The following is a 19,302-nucleotide window of genomic DNA, read 5'->3' as shown; positions in this document are numbered from 1 at the left end:
ATGGGCTTGCTACAGACTTTTCGGCCAGTGGGCAGTGTCTCCCACCCAGTGTGAAATTCCAGCCCGTAGCTTTCACAATTGTGTAAGGCTGTCAAACATCCGTAGGAATTAAAACAGAAAGGATGCCCTTTAGCCTGCAGCTACACTTCCTAATGTGTCAGGATATTCAAATTGAATAATCGGGCTCCTTTCTAGGATCAAGTTCAATTGTTGAAACATTTGGATGTTTGTTAGACTTTATTTCAGCTACTGGTCAATGTTTTACTTGACTTACTGACAGAACAAAGCAAACAAGACTGCAATTAAAGCTTTAGCATATTAAACACTGGGGTAGATTTTGCCCTGAGCGGTGTTCTGCTGGTCGCTTAATAGTCCTGATAGAAAGCCAGGCCAGTTTTGAGGGCTGGGATATTAACATATGGTCAGCAGGCTGTGGATGGAAATCGAGAGCCCCAGAGATGCTCTGGGCTGCTGCAGCAGAAATATAGGTCTGTGGGAAGGGCGCTGTTCTTGGGGGTTGGGCCCAATGCAGCATAGGCTCAGGTCATTTTTTTTTGTGGACGGAGGAAAACTCCTGCTCCCCCTAGTTCCACCAAAATGAATTAAAATTTATCTTATGGACTCCTCTTCGGCTGGACCACCAGCTAAAACGTCACAGAAAATACACACGACAGGCTCCACCCAATGGAGCCCTAAAATACCAATTGTCATAGAATCCCAATTTGCATATTAAAATTGCCTCCTGCCGAACTCAGCTGGCCATTCCTGCCACTCAATGGTTGTCCTTTGGGAATGTAATGTCAGCCACACTGTCAGGGTGAACTGGGCAATAAGTCACACGTCACTATTTTTGGGATGCTGCTGTGCCATTTCCACTGGGTTGAGGATGATTACATCACTCCAAAAGTGAATGCACTGGTTTAATAAAATGCTCATTCCCTAAGTGGAGAAAATATCTGGCTAAATAACAAAGGAAGCAGACACAGCAGGAAAGAAATACATCTATTTTGTCCCCTTAGGTATGCATGTTTTTGAAAATGATTCTATCCTAGACACTATGCGATAAAAAAGATTAAGCATATTAGGGGGCCTTCCCCTTTCTCAGCATCTAGACTTTCCAACAGGTGGCGACACCATTCTAATCAGATAAAATTAAGAAAATTGACAATATTAAAAAAGATGCTAATAATGACATAAAGTCGTCAAAGCATGCTGTGTTATGAAGGAGTCATGCAATACTGTTGATACCTATATGTATGCAAAACATGGACACTCTACAGAAGGCACAGACAACAGCTGGAAAGAATTCACCAAAGCTACTTTTGGACCTTACATCATATTAGGTGACAGGACACAATCACAAACGATGACGTACTGGGATGTGCTGACAGCACTGGCATTGAAGCTATAATAATCAATGCTCAGCTCCATTGGGCTGAACATACTGTAATGATGGATGACATATGGTTACTAAAATAGGCACTTTATGAAGAACTAGTGAATAACAGAAAAAAGCACAGCAGACACCAAAGGCACTACAAATGCACACTGAAGATTCATTTGTAGCAATGCAAAATGGCTGTTGACTCTTGGGAAACCCTGACATTACAATCAGGTGAGGAGGGGCCAAAAGGCTGCCCTCTTGTCCTTCTCCTTGTTTGACCGCAACAGGGGTTTATTTCTTTTAAACAGTGGATATGCTTACCCATTACGTGAGTGTTTAACCCTTGATGTACTATGATCATAAAAAATAAATTGGACAGGTTTTCTTGAGTTTAAACAAGACAGAAGTTAGTTTTTGTACTTAAAACCGAAACCCGATCCAAGTAAAATAATAAACTACGCTCCAACTTTCACACACACACACACTCACGATAATCACACACACACAAATAGGTTACAGAGTGAAGAAGAATAGATTGGTTGGATTAGAGTCCAGAACAAATAGAAGAATATAGTCTGTGGAGTCTGGTAATTCAGTTGTCTTCCAGATGAACTCATGATCCTGAAGTTTCTGGCTGGTAGAGGTGGCCACCTGGTTCAGGGTTTTCTTGGAGACAGTGATGCAGATGGTTTTCTCCCCGGAGTCTCTGTCAGCGGTAATGATAGACTTGGATGTTTTGCAGCCCACAGGCAGGGTTTGAAATTACAGCATTGCCTGGAGAGAGAGAGAGAGAGAAAGAGAGAAAGAGAGCGAGCGACAGACCCCCCCCCCCCCCCCATCCCCCCACTTGGTCCTGCACTGGTTAAAACTCAGATCCTTGTCTGCTGTAGCCAAAAGAAACTCCAAGTTTTCACACAGATGGAGAGACTGTCACATGATTGTCCAGTGTATTCTTTCTTGTGCATCTTAATTAGTTCAAGTGTTAAGAATTCCAATCTCTCTCCAGTCCCATTGTTTCAGTGTTTACTCTTTGAGGTTCATCTCCACCAATGTTAATGTTCCAAGATGGCTTTGAATGTCTTGTTAATGGATAAGCAGGTAGCTCATTCAAAATTAGCAAGCCATTGTTCTGCTGGGAGATTAACCAGACATTTGTCTCCACCTTGATACTTTGGAATGTGAGGTATTTCAATGCGAATTGCAGTGGCCATTTTAGCTGCTTCCTTTTTAAAAGTTTAATTTACATTTCCAACCGATGGATTAAAAATCATTATTCAGCACAGCATGTTCATGACACCGGTCATTAACAAATGACAGTTGTATGCTGAAGTGAGAGAAGTAGTCAAGGGCTCTGAGCTACATTGCCATACCAGTGTGGAGGCAAAGCAGGAAAGATGGAAGGATTGGCAATGTCAGAGGGAGAACCCCCCCCCCCCTCCCCCCCAGAACATGGTTATGTAAGGCTTGTGGTAGACCATGTCCATCATGTATCATTTTGCATAGTTATCAATGCACTCATCTACCATGAACTTATGCTCCTTTCTGCTTTAGTACCATCATCCTTGAGTATGATGGACACACTAATACTTTGACTATTTGCAAATTATCAACAATTCTGCAAATATAAAAGATAGAATCATATATCACATATAAATTTCAGTCAACTGAAAGGAGGTAGATAAAGACATATGGGCTAGATTATTGATCAATTCATGGTCAATAGGTTGGAAAGTGTAGCCCATGGCCATCCTGACAGCACTAATAAAAATCAGATTTACATCGTATTTCCCAAAATTCAGTTGCACGTTAGATTTGTGGCAATATTTGTACAGCTGCCACTTCACAATGATATTAAAAATTATGCTATAATTTTGGAGTTATGTGTGTATCTGACTCCAACCCATAGCAATGAGAGATCCCCTCAGGGAAATTATTTCACACCACCTGACCTTGGCACCACAGGATGTATAACCCCAATGTGATGTCAAACCACATTTAAAAAGTGCTCAGGGGATCTATTAGACCTCGTGGGCACTTTCTAAACTCGGGCAGAGTACTTTTAACTGTTTTGAGAGTATAGATAAAAAACCCTCAACTCATTCTCAAACGTATGGGGGGTTAAATTGGATAGCTCTCAAAAATGGGCACAGGGATCTTGTTGCACGATTAACCCATGCCCATACAATGATTTCTGCATCCAGGCAGCGCTAACTGCGCTGTCATTGACTGGACACATCAGCAGGGGGCCAATATCATGAGTGGCTAGCAGCACTTAAAGCTAACCTGCACACCTTTTAAAGGGAAGGTGCATTGTGGCTGCGTGCTGAGATTCATGGTTGAAGCAAATCTGACTTGGGAACCAGTGAGGAATGGCATCATAAAGAAGAGAGGGGAGTCCAAGGTTTTAGGATGCTGCACTGGCAGTCTTGGTGGAGGAGGTGGAAAGGAAGCGTTGTGTCCTGTATATGCAGGGGAACATGGCTCTCTAAACACATGATCAAAAGGCAGTGGGAGCAGACAGCTGAGGAGGTCAATGCCAAAAGTCAAGTTCCAAGGACGTTCAATGACTCACATGAGTGGTTAAAGTCAGTTGATGCATCTTCAAACGCCACATTCCATCAACTGCACCATGAGCCTCACACACTGCTCAATGCACCACACCCCCATCACTCACCTACCAACAATCCCTAATAATTAGGCCTTATACCTATCATTTAAATGCCTCACCTCACCCTCACATGCTTAGCACTCTGCAAGCCACACACCAACATCTCACTGGTTGCACACACTATTCAACTATGGCAGTCACATCTGTCAAACAACTTGCACGACCCTCAGTGACACACTCCAGTTTCTCTTGCAGGACAAGGTGGCACACAACCAGCGGCAGCATGAGCTAACCAGAGGGGGGCACGTACACCTCTACGTCCTAACCCCTCTGGAGGAAATGGTACTGACCATTACTGGGACTGCAACTGCTGAAGCCATGGCCAGCGACAGTTCTGAAACTAAAGATGATGGTATCCCCATACCTAATCTTCCTTCTCACATCCCCCTCCCCCCTCATCCCCCACTCTCTTTTACGTTACAAGCTACAGATCAGGTAAACATGCACCTCTTGCCTTTCCTGCTCCCCACACCACTAACTTACCCTTGGGCCTTTTTCCTTTCAGATACCCAAGAGGTGCAACCTGGCCAAGCAGTGGAAGAGCAGCAAGAAAACACTGTTGATGAATACAGCATCATCAATTGATTTTACACTCACAGCCACCAGAAGATACAGACACTGTATGTAATTTATATAAGAGCATAAGATCATAAGAAATAGGAGCAGGAGTAGGCCATTCGACTCCTCGAGCCTGTTCTGCCATTCAGGAAGATCCTGGCTGATCTGATTGTGGCCTTAACTCCACTTTCCTGCCAGCCCACCCATAGCCCTCGACTTCCTTGTCAATCAAAAATCTGTCTAACGCAGCCTTGAATATATTCAATGACCCAGCCTCCACTGCTCGCTGGGGTACAGAATTCCAAAGATTAATGACCCTCTGAGAGAAGAAATTCCTCCTAATCTCAATCTTAAATGGGAGACCCCTTCATTTGAACTGTGCCCCCTAGTTCTAGATTCCCCCACAAGGGGAAACACCCTCTCAGCATCTACCCTGTCAAGCCCCAACAGAATATGTTTCAATAAGATCCCTACTCATTCTTCGAAACTCCAATGAGTACAGGCCCAACCTACTCAATCTTTCCCTTATAAGACAAACCCCTCATCCCAGCAATCAACCTAGTGAACCTTCTCTGAACTGCTTCTAAAGCAAGTATTTCCCTCCTTAAATAAAATGACCAAAACTGTACACAGTGCTCTAGGTGCAGTCTCACCCGTACAGTTGTAGTAAGACTTCTCTCCTTTTATACTCCACCCCCTTGCAACAAAGGCTAACATTCCATTTGCCTACCTAATTACTTGCTGTACCTGCATGCTGACTTTTTGTTATTCATGTACAAGGACACCCAGGTCCCGCTGTACTGCAGCATTCTGCAGTCTCTCTCCATGTAAATAATATTCTGCTTTTCTATCCTTCCTGCCAAATTTAGAGGGTACCCTATGGTGGGATTTGCATGTGATGACTCACTGGGCATGAGTGGGCTGCAATCAAGAGAGAGGGTAAGGATAGTGTAGGTGCCAAGTTGCTGGAGGGCGAGGTGGAACACATCTGAGTGCAATACTAGTAATCGCAACCCCACTTCCCTCTTCATCAACAGTCCTAAACTCACCTTCTCTCTGATACTGACTATCACAGCTTCCACTTGGCCATAACAAAAGCCACCACAAAATAAATATTCCAAACCAAATTTATAAATAAAATCATGTCACACAAAAGTCAACTAATCACCCTTTTGCATTCCCTTAGTGCCTGTCTTCCATGTGTCTGCCTGTCCTAGTGCTCCCTTACAGTTTTACCCCCAGTGGCTGAAGCATCACTGCCAACTTTCAGTGGAGGAAACTGCTGCCTCATGTCTTGATGGCCAAATCTGCCCCTGCACAGGTGCAAGTGTAACAGTCTTTGATGGGGCTCTCACAGGCTTCAAAACCCAGAAGACATCGGTTAGAGTTTGAGCAGCCTGCCTCTGAATCCACAGGGGCTGTATCACGCAGGAGTAGCAGAAAAAAAGGACAATATTTGTAGTTGCACAAAAATCTGCATATGGGTGTGTTACACAATGTTAGATTATTCAATTCATGTTTAATTTATGTGCCACATAAATATTATTTGTTCACACCACTTTTCTGCCTTGCCCATTTTTGCATACTGCCTCACAAGTGGCCTTTTCGCTTGTGAATGATAAGACAAGACAATACGAAGCAATGGGTGGCTGTAAAACAGGTGCTTGGATAATTGCAGGACAGCTTTGTGTTGGAGGAAGGGTGGGTTGGGGGAGCTGCCAGATGGATAAATAGTACCAAGATGGCTCCTGGGAAGTCAGCTCCCGAGGGAGCTCCTCACTGTCCATATCTATCCGTGGTCATCTGCTCTTTCCATTGCTCTTTCTCCCCACTAAATCCTCTCTCCTGCTTTTTAAGTTCTCCTGATTCTAACAGTGGGTGCATTTTTTAGCCCAAACTTCAAGTTAACTGTTAGTTTAAACAGCCTCTGTCTGTTGGTACAAACCTCATCCCCTGACCTAAAGATCTGGATAAGACCTGGATGTAGTTTTACTCTCAAATCTGGCTTCAAATTCATGGCACTGGACATCAAGATCATGCCTATGCACTGGACTACATTGAAAAAATGTAACACTCTACTTTTTAGTTTAGTTTAGAGATACAGCACTGAAACAGGCCCTTCGGCCCACCGAGTCTGTGCCGAACATCAACCACCCATTTATACTAATCCTACACTAATCCCATATTCCTACCAATCATCCCCACCTGTCCCTATATTTCCCTACCACCTACCTATACTAGTGACAATTTATAATGGCCAATTTACCTATCAACCTGCAAGTCTTTTGGCTTGTGGGAGGAAACCGGAGCACCCGGAGAAAACCCACGCAGACACAGGGAGAACTTGCAAACTCCACACAGGCAGTACCCGGAATCGAACCCGGGTCCCTGGAGCTGTGAGGCTGCGGTGCTAACCACTGCGCCACTATAGATGCTGATACCTATTTGGAGTGATGCTTAACGATTTCTGGAAGACTAGCTACACATTCTGTTTTCATCAGTTGTGCCAAACAGCCCAATAAATGATGATTGGCATTATTTACTTAATATGTATCTTAGCTTGAAACCATCACATCACTGAAACTTGATACGGGGCAACTGCCGGCCTCACTGAACTATGATACAATAAATGCTAATGATATCCAAACTCTACATGCTGCTGCAATGAGGAAGTAAAGTTGTTAAAATTAAACCTGCAGCCCCAAACAACTATCTCGCTTAGAAAGAATGAAAAAACATATTCCTACCACATCCCCACCTGTCCCTATATTTCCCTACCACCTACCTATACTAGGGGCAATTGCCAATTTACCTATCAACCTGCAAGTCTTTGGCATGTGGGAGGAAACCAGAACACCCGGAGGAAACCCACGCAGACACAGGGAGAACTGGGCGGCACAGTGGCGCAGTGGTTAGCACCGCAGCCTCACAGCTCCAGGGACCCGGGTTCGATTCCGGGTACTGCCTGTGTGGAGTTTGCAAGTTCTCCCTGTGTCTGCGTGGGTTTTCTCCGGGTGCTCCGGTTTCCTCCCACAAGCCAAAAGACTTGCAGGTTGATAGGTAAATTGGCCATTATGAATTGTCACTAGTATAGGTAGGTGGTAGGGAAATATAGGGACAGGTGGGGATGTTTGGTAGGAATATGGGATTAGTGTAGGATTAGTATAAATGGGTGGTTGATGTTCGGCACAGACTCGGTGGGCCGAAGGGCCTGTTTCAGTGCTGTATCTCTAATCTAATCTAATCTAAAACTTGCAAACTCCACACAGGCAGTACCCAGAATTGAACCCGGGTCGCAGTACCCAGAATTGAACCCGGGTCGCTGGAGCTGTGAGGCTGCGGTGCTAACCACTGCGCCACTGTGCCGCCCATACCTTCATCTAGAATCTGCTGCTTTTTTCTGTTTTTCTGATCTGTGAGTTGTGGAAAAGATCTGGAAAAACCTACATCTAGATCTTTGAAACCTAGCTTCAAATTTCTGGACTTATCGCAACATCAAGAAGATGCTTTTGCTCTGGACTATACTGGTTATAAGACCCAACATTATCTCTGACTTGCTGCTCTGTTGTGATATTTAAAATAACTCTGATCAGTTTACTGCCCTTCCCCCATCACTGCTGTGATTGAGAGAGTTCAGCCTGTAACTGGCCACTAGTTATACTGGTTTTTCTGCTTCAGCCTATTCCTACCAGCTCCTTGAGGGGTCCCGGGTGGCCCTTGTCACAGGAACCCTTGGAGTAGGTTTTCAGTTATCCCTTCAAGAACACCCTGACGCAGATCCACATAGCCTGCATCCGGGCTCGCCAGCTGGACATGCTGGGCATGTGTGTGTATTAGTCCCCATCTGTGTAGCGGAGCTTGGTTTCCAATCGTCTCGGCCATCCCTGCCATTGGACAGAGACCTTGCTTCGCTCGGACCATGTGGTAGTCGGTGTGCAACGGCCACCCCACATTAAAGAACCCACAAACAGGCATCTTCCACCCCCTCAAAATGAACTTCGGGATCTGGACTATCAGGATTGGATTATTCAGTTACCTAAGGAGCCACAACCCTGGAGTGGAAGAAGGTTATCCTCGTTCCCAAGGCACTGCCTAAGAAATAGTGCCACTATGAGGCCATCCCGGGTGCTGCTGCTGTTGCACTGGCTGCATGACATTCTTCCTCCTCCTCCTTTGAAGAGGCTCTGTGCTCTCCACCTTGCTCCTCCTAAAGGTCCAACCCTCGCTGCTGTGTGAGTGCTACCATTCTGGAGGCACTGCCTAGTGCACATTGAAGGGCACCTCCAGATCTGTCAAAGCACCTGAAGTGCATCTTTGGCATGCCAAATGCTTGCTCAATGACACATCCCATTGTCATATGCCTTTCATTGTAGCACTCCTAGGCATCATTGCTTGGGTTCCTCATGGGTGTCATCTGTCATCTTTTAAGTGGGTACCTCTTGTCTCCAAGTAGCCAGGCAGTACGTCTGCTTCAATATGAAAAGAGATGAGCGAGGGTAGACTGGCACAGGGTGAAAGCGTCATGGCAGCTGTCTGGGATTCTTGTGCACACCTTTTTGTGGTTGCACACCAGCTGTACATTGAGTGGAAGCCCCTATGGGTCACAAACATTCCTGGGTGATGTGCATGCAGTGCAGTCAATGATGCCCTGCACCTGTGGGAAACCAGCCAAAGCCACAAACCCGAGTGCCCATTCATTCTGACGGTGGCAAAATGTACATAAATGCAAACCCTGGAGAACATGGCATTAGTCACCTGTGTGATGAATTTGTGGGCAGCAGACTGCAAAATCCTTCAAATGTCGCCAGCTGATCCCTGGAAGGAGCCTGAGGCAAAGAAGTCAAGGGCAGTGGTGACTTTGAAAGCCCTGGTTAAAGCATGGCTATCAGGTCCACTTGGCAGCAGCTCTTTTTCCAGCAGGCTGGAAATGTCTGCCACAATCTGGTGTAAAACCCTGAATCTTTTGAAGCACTGGTGCTCGGACATGTCCAGGCAGCTGATATTTTGCCTGTAAACCCTGTGTTGCAGCTATCGCCTCCTATGAACTGCACCTCTGTGCTTATCCTCTCTCTCCTTTGGAGCAGCAAGTCTATGAGAAGGCTGCTGTTGCTCCTGCTGATGCTGCTAGTAGTGCCCCGGCTGCTAGCCCCCACCCCTCCCCCCATTGCTGGTGCTCTTCCTGCTGCTGCCGGTCAACTTGTTCTTCATCGGACATTCAAGCTAAAACAACATAAGCAGCACCCATGCTGATCTGATATATCACAGGTTCAAAATGGAGATCAAATGCACAAACCTTCCAAGTAGTGTAAGTAACCACCAAAGTAGTAATCACTTGTAAAGTATTACAAAGAACAAAGAACAAAGAAAATTACAGCACAGGAACAGGCCCTTCGGCCCTCCAAGCCTGCGCCGATCCAGATCCTCTATCTAAACATGTCGCCTATTTTCTAAGGGTCTGTATCTCTTTGCTTCCTGCCCATTCATGTATCTGTCTAGATACATCTTAAAAGACGCTATCGTGCCCGCGTCTACCACCTCCGCTGGCAATGCGTTCCAGGCACCCACCACCCTCTGCGTAAAGAACTTTCCACGCATATCCCCCCTAAACTTTTCCCCTCTCACTTTGAACTCGTGACCCCTCGTAATTGAATCCCCCACTCTGGGAAAAAGCTTCTTGCTATCCACCCTGTCTATACCTCTCATGATTTTGTACACCTCAATCAGGTCCCCCCTCAACCTCCGTCTTTCTAATGAAAATAATCCTAATCTGCTCAACCTCTCTTCATAGCTAGCGCCCTCCATACCAGGCAACATCCTGGTGAACCTCCTCTGCACCCTCTCCAAAGCATCTACATCCTTTTGGTAATGTGGCGACCAGAACTGCACGCAGTATTCCAAATGTGGCCGAACCAAAGTCTTATACAACTGTAACATGACCTGCCAACCCTTGTACTCAATACCCCATCCTATGAAGGAAAGCATGCCGTATGCCTTCTTGACCACTCTATTGACCTGCGTTGCCACCTTCAGGGAACAATGGACCTGAACACCCAAATCTCTCTGTACATCAATTTTCCCCAGGACTTTTCCATTTACTGTATAATTCACTCTTGAATTGGATCTTCCAAAATGCATCACCTCGCATTTGCCCTGATTGAACTCCATCTGCCATTTTTCTGCCCAACTCTCCAATCTATTTATATTCTGCTCTATTCTCTGACAGTCCCCTTCACTATCTGCTACTCCACCAATCTTAGTGTCGTCTGCAAACTTGCTAATTAGACCACCTATACTTTCCTCCAAATCATTTATGTATATCACAAACAACAGTGGTCCCAGCACGGATCCCTGTGGAACACCACTGGTCACACGTCTCCATTTTGAGAAACTCCCTTCCACTGCTACTCTCTGTCTCCTGTTGCCCAGCCAGTTCTTTATCCATCCAGCTAGTACACCCTGGACCCCATGCGACTTCACTTTCTCCATCAGCCTACCATGGGGAACCTTATCAAACGCCTTACTGAAGTCCATGTATATGACATCTGCAGCCCTTCCCTCATCAATCAACTTTGTCACTTCCTCAAAGAATTCTATTAAGTTGGTAAGACATGACCTTCCCTGCACAAAACCATGTTGCCTATCACTGATAAGCCCATTTTCTTCCAAATGGGAATAGATCCTATCCCTCAGTATCTTCTCCAGCAGCTTCCCTACCACTGACGTCAGGCTCACCGGTCTATAATTACCTGGATTATCCCTGCTACCCTTCTTAAACAAGGGGACAACATTAGCAATTCTCCAGTACTCCGGGACCTCACCCGTGTTTAAGGATGCTGCAAAGATATCTGTTAAGGCCCCAGCTATTTCCCCTCTCGCTTCCCTCAGTAACCTGGGATAGATCCCATCCGGACCTGGGGACTTGTCCACCTTAATGCCTTTTAGAATACACAACACTTCCTCCCTCCTTATGCAGACTTGACCGAGAGTAATCAAACATCTGTCCCTAACCTCATCATACGTCATGTCCCTCTCCTCGGTGAATACCGATGCAAAGTACTCATTTAGAATCTCACCCATTTTCCCTGACTCCACGCATAACTTTCCTCCTTTGTCCTTGAGTGGGCCAATCCTTTCTCTAGTTACCCTCTTGCTCCTTATATATGAATAAAAGGCTTTGGGATTTTCCTTAACCCTGTTTGCTAAAGATATTTCATGACCCCTTTTAGCTCTCTTAATTCCTCGTTTCAGATTGGTCCTACATTCCCGATATTCTTTCAAAGCTTCGTCTTTCTTCAGCCTCCTAGACCTTATGTATGCTTCCTTTTTCCTCTTAGCTAGTTTCACAATTTCACCTGACATCCATGGTTCCCTAATCTTGCCATTTCTATCCCTCATTTTCACAGGAACATGTCTCTCCTGCACACTAATCAACCTCTCTTTAAAAGTCTCCCACATATCAAATGTGGATTTACCTTCAAACAGCTGCTCCCAATCTACATTCCCCAGCCCCTGCCGAATTTTGGTATAGTTGGCCTTCCCCCAATTTAGCACTCTTCCTTTGGGACCACTCTCGTCTTTGTCCATGAGTATTCTAAAACTTACGGAATTGTGATCACTATTCCCAAAGTAGTCCCCGACTGAAACTTCAACCATCTGGCCGGGCTCATTCCCCAACACCAGGTCCAGTATGGCCCCTTCCCGAGTTGGACTATTTACATACTGCTCTAGAAAACCCTCCTGAATTCTCCTTACAAATTCTGCTCCATCTGGACCTCTAACACTAAGTGAATCCCAGTCAATGTTGGGAAAATTAAAATCTCCTATCACCACCACCCTGTTGCTCCTACATCTTTCCATAATCTGTTTACATATTTGTACCTCTATCTCACGCTCGCTGTTGGGAGGCCTGTAGTACAGCCCCAACATTGTTACCGCACCCTTCCTATTTCTGAGTTCTGCCCATATTGCCTCACTGCTCGAGTCCTCCATAGTGCCCTCCTTCAGCACAGCTGTGATATCCTCTTTGACCAGTACTGCAACTCCTCCACCCCTTTTACCGCCCTCTCTATCCCGCCGAAAGCATTGATATCCTGGGATATTTAGTTGCCAATCATGCCCTTCCCTCAACCAAGTCTCAGTAATAGCAATAACATCATACTCCCAGGTACTAATCCAGGCCCTAAGTTCATCTGCCTTACCTACTACACTTCTTGCATTAAAACAAATGCACCTCAGACCACCAGTCCCTTTGCGTACATCATCATTATTGAAAGTAAACTCTCAGAACGAGTACTGTGAGCAAAAGCCTTTCACAGAATTAGGCAAAGAAGCAGCTATGAGGTTCAGTACGTATAAGAATTTTTGCCCGTTTTGAGTCTACTCAAATCCCAATGTGCTCTTGCCTTGCTTTCACTGGCAAGTTCCAGGAAGCCTGGGAAACCTGCGCACCCACAGTTAAATCCCAAAACCCCTGTTAAGATAGCTCTTAATGAGCCATTAACATATTTAAATTGGCAACCCGCCTCTTCTGAGTGAGTTTCTCACACCCAGTAGATGTCAGCGGGCTGGAGCCAGCTTCTTGATGGGCTGACAATTTCAGTGTTTTTAACCTCCCACCTCCTCCCAAACATACCCATTCTTGTAAGCTAAAATTACACCCATTATTTTTCAATTTTCCCCATCTGTTCTTTAACTCAAATCCTTGTATGCAAGATATAAAGAAGGTTAATGGAATGCTATCCTTTATTATGAGAGGCATTGAAAATAAAAGTAAGGATGTTATGCTTCAATTATACAGGGTATTGTTAAGACCACATCTTGAATACTGTGTGCAGTTTAAGGAAGGATGTAAATGCGTTGGAGGAGGTTTACTAGATTGATACCTGGAATGAGACGGTTGTCTTATGAGGAAAGGTTGGACAAACTAGGCTTGTTTTCACTGCAATATGAAGAGTAAGGGGAGATAAGGTGGATGTGGAAAGGATGTTTCCTCTTGTGGGTGAGTCCAGAACTAGGGGGCACTGTTTTAAAATTAGGGGTTGCCCTTTTAGGACAGAGATGAGGAGAAATTTTTTCTCTGAGGGCTGTGCGACTTTGGAACCCTCCGCCTCAGGTGGAGGCGGAGTCATTGAATATTTTTAAGGCAGTGGTAGATAGATTATTATTAGGCAAGGGAATCAAAGGTTATCTGGGGTAGATGGGTGTGTGGAATTCGAAACACAAACAGATCAGCCATGATCTTATTAAATGGTGGAGCAGGCTCGAGGGGCTGAATGCCCTACTTCTGCTCCTAATGCATATGATCGTAAATTTCTAAACGTCATGCATTTCCTGAAAAATATGAATGTCATTCTACTGCTGACCACATAGTGGCAGCATATCGAATCAAATTACTGCTGCTTGTACTGAAATGCTGGATAGAAACTATTGCCAGCAGCAAAAAAAGCCAATTTGTATTTGCTTCCTTAAAGTAACAGTGGATATTATTAACATAATCATCAAAAACATCCTCCAATTTCAACAATGTCAATCTAGGTTACATGAAACTCTAGACTTCTCATGTGGGTGCATGTTTCAGGAGCAGGCAGTCAGGTAAGACACATGGCTGTAATTTATAATTATTTCAACCTTTAGGAAATATCCTCAATTTGAAGGGGCTGAAGTGAATAATTTTATCAACAAAAATGTTTGCACATTTTCACAATTTTGATTTAGTCGAAAATAATCAAATCACCCTTTTTGATGGAGTTCTAAAATGTTAACCATATGTCGAAGATGATCTGTGCTGAGATACAGAAATAACGATTTTGAAGTTCTGTTTAAAAAGGTACAGCATAAGAAATGCATTTACAAGTTAAGCAATTTAAAGGTTTCATTTATGCCACGCAAGATGTAAAACAAAAAAACTCATCTGAATGCAATTTAACAACTCCAAATTGACTGATGCAATATGGTGAATTATTGAAGTGTGAGGTAGAAAAGCATGATAAGAGACATAAGGAACAGGATTTCAAATCATGCGTCAGAACCCCAACATAGTGATGATTTCCAGGTCCCCGACCTGCGCCGACGTGGAAACACAAACGCGTCACAATTTTTAATCAGCAAGATCTTAACTGGCCTGGAGTCGAGTTCACTGCCCCATTAGTGGCAATGGATACAGAGGTGGGACTCAGACAGTAATGGGCCTGATTTAAAGGGTGGCCGGCAGCCATTGCGGAGGCCATCGTTCATCCAAAAATTAGAAGCACAACCCGAGCAGAGGGCAGTGGACAGGGAGGGTCCCTGTGCCAGGGCAGCCCCCCCATTTTGCTGACAATTCTCTGAAGGTGCTGCTGGAGATGGTGACTGCGCACAGGAGCATTCTCTTCCCTGCCAGGGCTAATAGAAGGCTCGTACGACTCACCAAGAGAGCATGGCTGGAGCTGGCAAATGAGTCAGCAGCAGAGGAGTGCTGGGGAGGAGCTCGGTGTCAGAAATGCTTAGGTCTGGCAAGGTGAGTGCCAAGAGAGACCCAGAGGGTATGCCTCCTGGTCAGTAATCACAAGTGAAAAAGAGGGGGCATTCTGAGGGTCCATAGCATTCTCCTCACCATGGGAAAGGTGTGTGCTCAGGTGCCTTGCTGAGCCATAAGCCTAGGTCAGAAGCCTAGGACAGCTGGCCAGGAGGCAGGTGTGCAGACCGCAATAGCGTCTGCGAATGAGAAGCTACAAGTGGAGAGGGAGGGAGGCATTATCCTAACAGCATTGTTATTCACGTTGCAGGCGAAAAGGGAGTTGAACACTCGGGAGAATGAGAGGGCATGCCTGGAATGTGGGCTTCCACAGCTCATGGCACTGATGCAATTCAAGGAGCAGGCCCTCGATGTGGCCAGAGGGTCCAGCCACAGGGATGCTGGGGATGGAGTCTGCTGCAGACAGGATGAAGACATCTCAACATCTCTATGTTCAGGGGATGCAGTGGCAATGCTCCTCGTGCAACCAGCTGTTAATGCATAAGCTGTCATCTCAGTATTTTAAGCAGCAGAAGCATCAACCTCTTCCACGGTGAGGAGGACTCTATGTGCCCTCAGGATGCCCCTATCTTTTGTACTCTCATGATTATTTACTGCCCCAATCTCTCATCACCATCTTCTCTTAAGTCTATCTCAGGGCCAGTTGTAGAGGGGCGGGAGTCAACACTCAGAGAACAAGTTCCTGAGGACTAGAGGAGGAAGAGATCCCGGAGCCTGCACTGTCACATCATACCAGTGCACCCTGCATCAGTGCCGACACTCGCACCTCATTGGGTCCTCCTGTGTTATTAGAGAAGGTGGCACAGTGTGAAGCACACATTACTTCAGAGCAGGAATATTCTGAGGGAGGCAGAGTTGGTTGTAGTCAGTCCCACCTGGAGGATGGGGGACAGGCACAGCCCTGCTCAGCAGGGTGGAGATGCATTGCCTTGGGAGTCACAAGGGTGCTCTGCCTGGAGAACTAGAGTGAGATGTGTGTCCAAATGATGGAGTTACCTGAGGCTTTCCAGAGCCATGGGGTGAGAATGGAGGAACCCATTCATCTCATGTGCTCCACAATGACTCAGTACTTTGAGTGCGCGAGTTCCTCCATTGCGAGAGTGGCCAACCTTTTGGAGAGCTGTATGTGGCATCACTCAGAGTGGATGCAGGAACAGATTGTATGACAGACTCAAGCAGCATTGACCAGTAAGTGGTGCAAATGGTGCAGAGAAGCAAGGGGTGGATGGCAGCTGTGGCCCAGCTGGTGATCCCCTCCAGAGATCAAGGGTTCCATGAAAGGGCTGAGAAGGTGAAAGATGGTGATGAGGGGGCCACCACTCTGGGTCATCATCAACCTCCCCAATGGCCCCTCCAACAGATGAAGCATCTGTGGAGTCATGATCTGTGACAGAAGCTGCCTCAACAGTGCGACTTGTGCAGCAGCCTTTGGAAGTGCCCCCCGGCACCTCCACGAGTAGGACAACGACCACAGGCAGTTCCAGAAAGGCATAAGCGAGCAGCCTGCCTCCACCTCATCCTCAGCCACAGGGGGAGCACCTTGTAGGAGTGGCTGTCATCAGAGGCCACCACATTGGTAATGTCACTTTCTGGGTCACTTGGGTGTTTATGATGTAAACAATAGTGAACTGTTAAGCCATAAAGTGCTGGGAAAGTTGTTGCACTCAGGCTGACTTGTGTGTTTACATTTCATGTTGAAAAAACACAGGAGGATTGGAAGTGAGGGCTGGCAGAGCGATGGAGAGAGCTGGTGAAGAATGTGTAAGGTACAGACTCTGGAGCCTTCCTGCCCTTCTTTCGTCACCTCTGTGACCCTGCTCTCCAGGGGTCTTCCTCTGCTCTGGCAGATGCTGCTCCTCATCGCTGGTCAGACAAAGCTTGGAGAAGCTTGATCGCATTTCCTCTTATGCCCTTCCTTTGTTGGCTTTGTTCTGTGGAGTCTGCCTGAACCAGCCCCCTGCTCCCAATTCTCCCGCCAATCCTGACACCACCACCAACTGCCCCCACACCACAAAAAGCTCTTGCCAAGAGTGCAAAGATATGCAGGATATTTCTCATCACTGAGCACAACTGCTTGCCTGTGAATGAGGGTGATCTCTCTGCCTTCCTCCTTCAATGCTGCCTCTGTCCCGCTGTTCCAGATCACTCACTCCCCACTATGTCACTACTTCCTTCTCCCTGTTGTGGTTCTGACTGCGCTTTGATTCCCACTCTTTAGAACCAAAATTCAAGTCTGGCCTTTAAATGAGCTGCCACGTTGGTTGGTAATGCGTAATTGGCTAAATACCCAGAGTCGGCAGGTTGCCTCTTCCGGCTCCCTTCGGCGCCATTCAATATCTGAGCCTGCCAGTTTCGCATCAGGAAACCAGCATGCCTACCCGAGGGGTGGATTTAAGCAACTACCTGCCCACGTTCCCACCCTCATGATCGATTGAAATCTCACCCATTATGATTGCTGGCAATTTTTATGGTGACTTACTGTCATGAGTTTACATGTTAAGGTGGCTTTATGTGTTATTAATATGCATGCAAATTCTGACAGATTTAACAAAGCACAATGGCCTACAAACCTGGCCATTCATGAAGACATTGGGGTTTTAGGGCAATCTTCCATGCCCAACACTTTATTGCTGCAAGTCCCAGAATTATATTGTGCTGATTGTCCATGGGAAAGTGATGTTTGCTCCAACAGACATGGCATGAGTCCCTACTTAATGCAAGCATGGATTGCAGACTGACTGATGTTATTGATAACCTGGAAGGAGCTAGAGGCAAAGAGGTTGAGGGCAGCAGTGACCATAACTGCAGCTGTACTACTTGTGGCAGTTGGCTGCAAGTCTTCTAACAGGAGGCATCCCTGTGACAACATCACCACAGAAGTGCAGCCTTCTAATGCACTGCTTTTCCAAGATCTGCAGATCTGTTGTTTGGGTCTTTAAAGTCTGTTAGGTGGGTAAGGATTCTTGCAGGAACACTTCCATCTGTTTGCTCTGCCTCTTGCTGCTGCTCTACCTTCTGTTTCAGTGGAATTACAAGAAGCATTTCCATGAAGATAAAACTGCATTAACAGAAGCTGTGTAAGAGCTCAGAATGTTCTAGAGCCACTACAAACATTTTAAAAGTTGTTTAAGTACCATGTAACTAACATGTAATACAAGAAAAATACCTCACAAAACGTTCTAGCATTCTACTCGGAGAGCAGCTGAGGATCCCTTCAAATATCATTGGAAATTTCTGCCTCCTAATGTGTACCACCCATGGTTTACGGGCAGGATCAAGAATTAGATGTTAGCAGAGACAAAGCTAGTATTGGGAGTTCTGATGACATCTGACACAGACTTTCAATTATTTATTAGACACCCATTTAATTCTAATGCCAGTGTCACTGTGTAACTGTAAGAGGCAAGTCTGTAAATAGTTAGCTCTGCACTGTATATAATAGTGAGCTGTTTAATAAACAAACCTGTTTTGAGATCTTCAACAAGAGAACTCCATGCATCTCATTTATGTTGCATCAGACCACATAGAAAATCTTTTCTTTATGTGTAGTAGCTGTGGTGAGAAGACAGAATCCAAGATTGAAGACCACAGGAAAACAGCTTTAAAAACTACCTACAGCTAAAAGGGAGAAAGTTAAAAGAAACACTGGCTCCAACAGTGTAAAGAAGAAAAGAAAACTCACCTCCAGCTGAATGATAGGCTGCAAATCAATCACTGTTATTGGGCAAGTCAGAATCCCCGTTGGAAAAACAAGCTTTGTGGTGCTTGCAAAGTTGTTTATCTTTTCAAAAAAAAATCTTAATAAAAGAAAAAAAATCAGGGAAAACCCAATCCCTATCTCAGGCTGATAGATTTTTTTCAAAGGCTCCCCCAGGCTGATCAGGTCTGCAAAGATATGGAAATTGCTGGAAGATCAGCTCAGATTAAGAGTGAATTTTCGAATTCACCGCCTAGAATTGATGTCCTCCAGGCAACAGCCACAGGAATCAATAGACCAGTTCATCAGTAGATGCCGTAGTAATGGCAATGAATGCAACTTTTCAGAACCTGAGCTGTCTGACCGAATAATGGATTTGGTGATTGTATCAATACCCATTGAAGCATTTTAGAAGAACCTCTTTGGGAAAAAGAAAGGTCACAGCATCGACACATTGCTGGAAGATGGCAGGAAATACAAAG

The 19,302-nt window shown here is 45.5% G+C and overlaps 1 protein-coding gene across 1 annotated transcript in view; it reads right to left on the bottom strand.

Annotated features, from left to right (window-relative positions):
- LOC137375617 (collagen alpha-1(XXIII) chain-like) overlaps positions 1 to 19,302 on the bottom strand; it is a 339,099-nt gene that overhangs the window by 87,452 nt on the left and 232,345 nt on the right. The gene's annotated exons all lie outside the window — the stretch shown is intronic.

This window comes from Heterodontus francisci, chromosome 12 (assembly GCF_036365525.1).
Source record: "Heterodontus francisci isolate sHetFra1 chromosome 12, sHetFra1.hap1, whole genome shotgun sequence".
NCBI lineage: Eukaryota > Metazoa > Chordata > Chondrichthyes > Heterodontiformes > Heterodontidae > Heterodontus > Heterodontus francisci.
The sequence above is the reverse complement of the archived record's forward strand: the minus strand, read 5'-3'. Positions and strand labels throughout refer to the sequence as shown.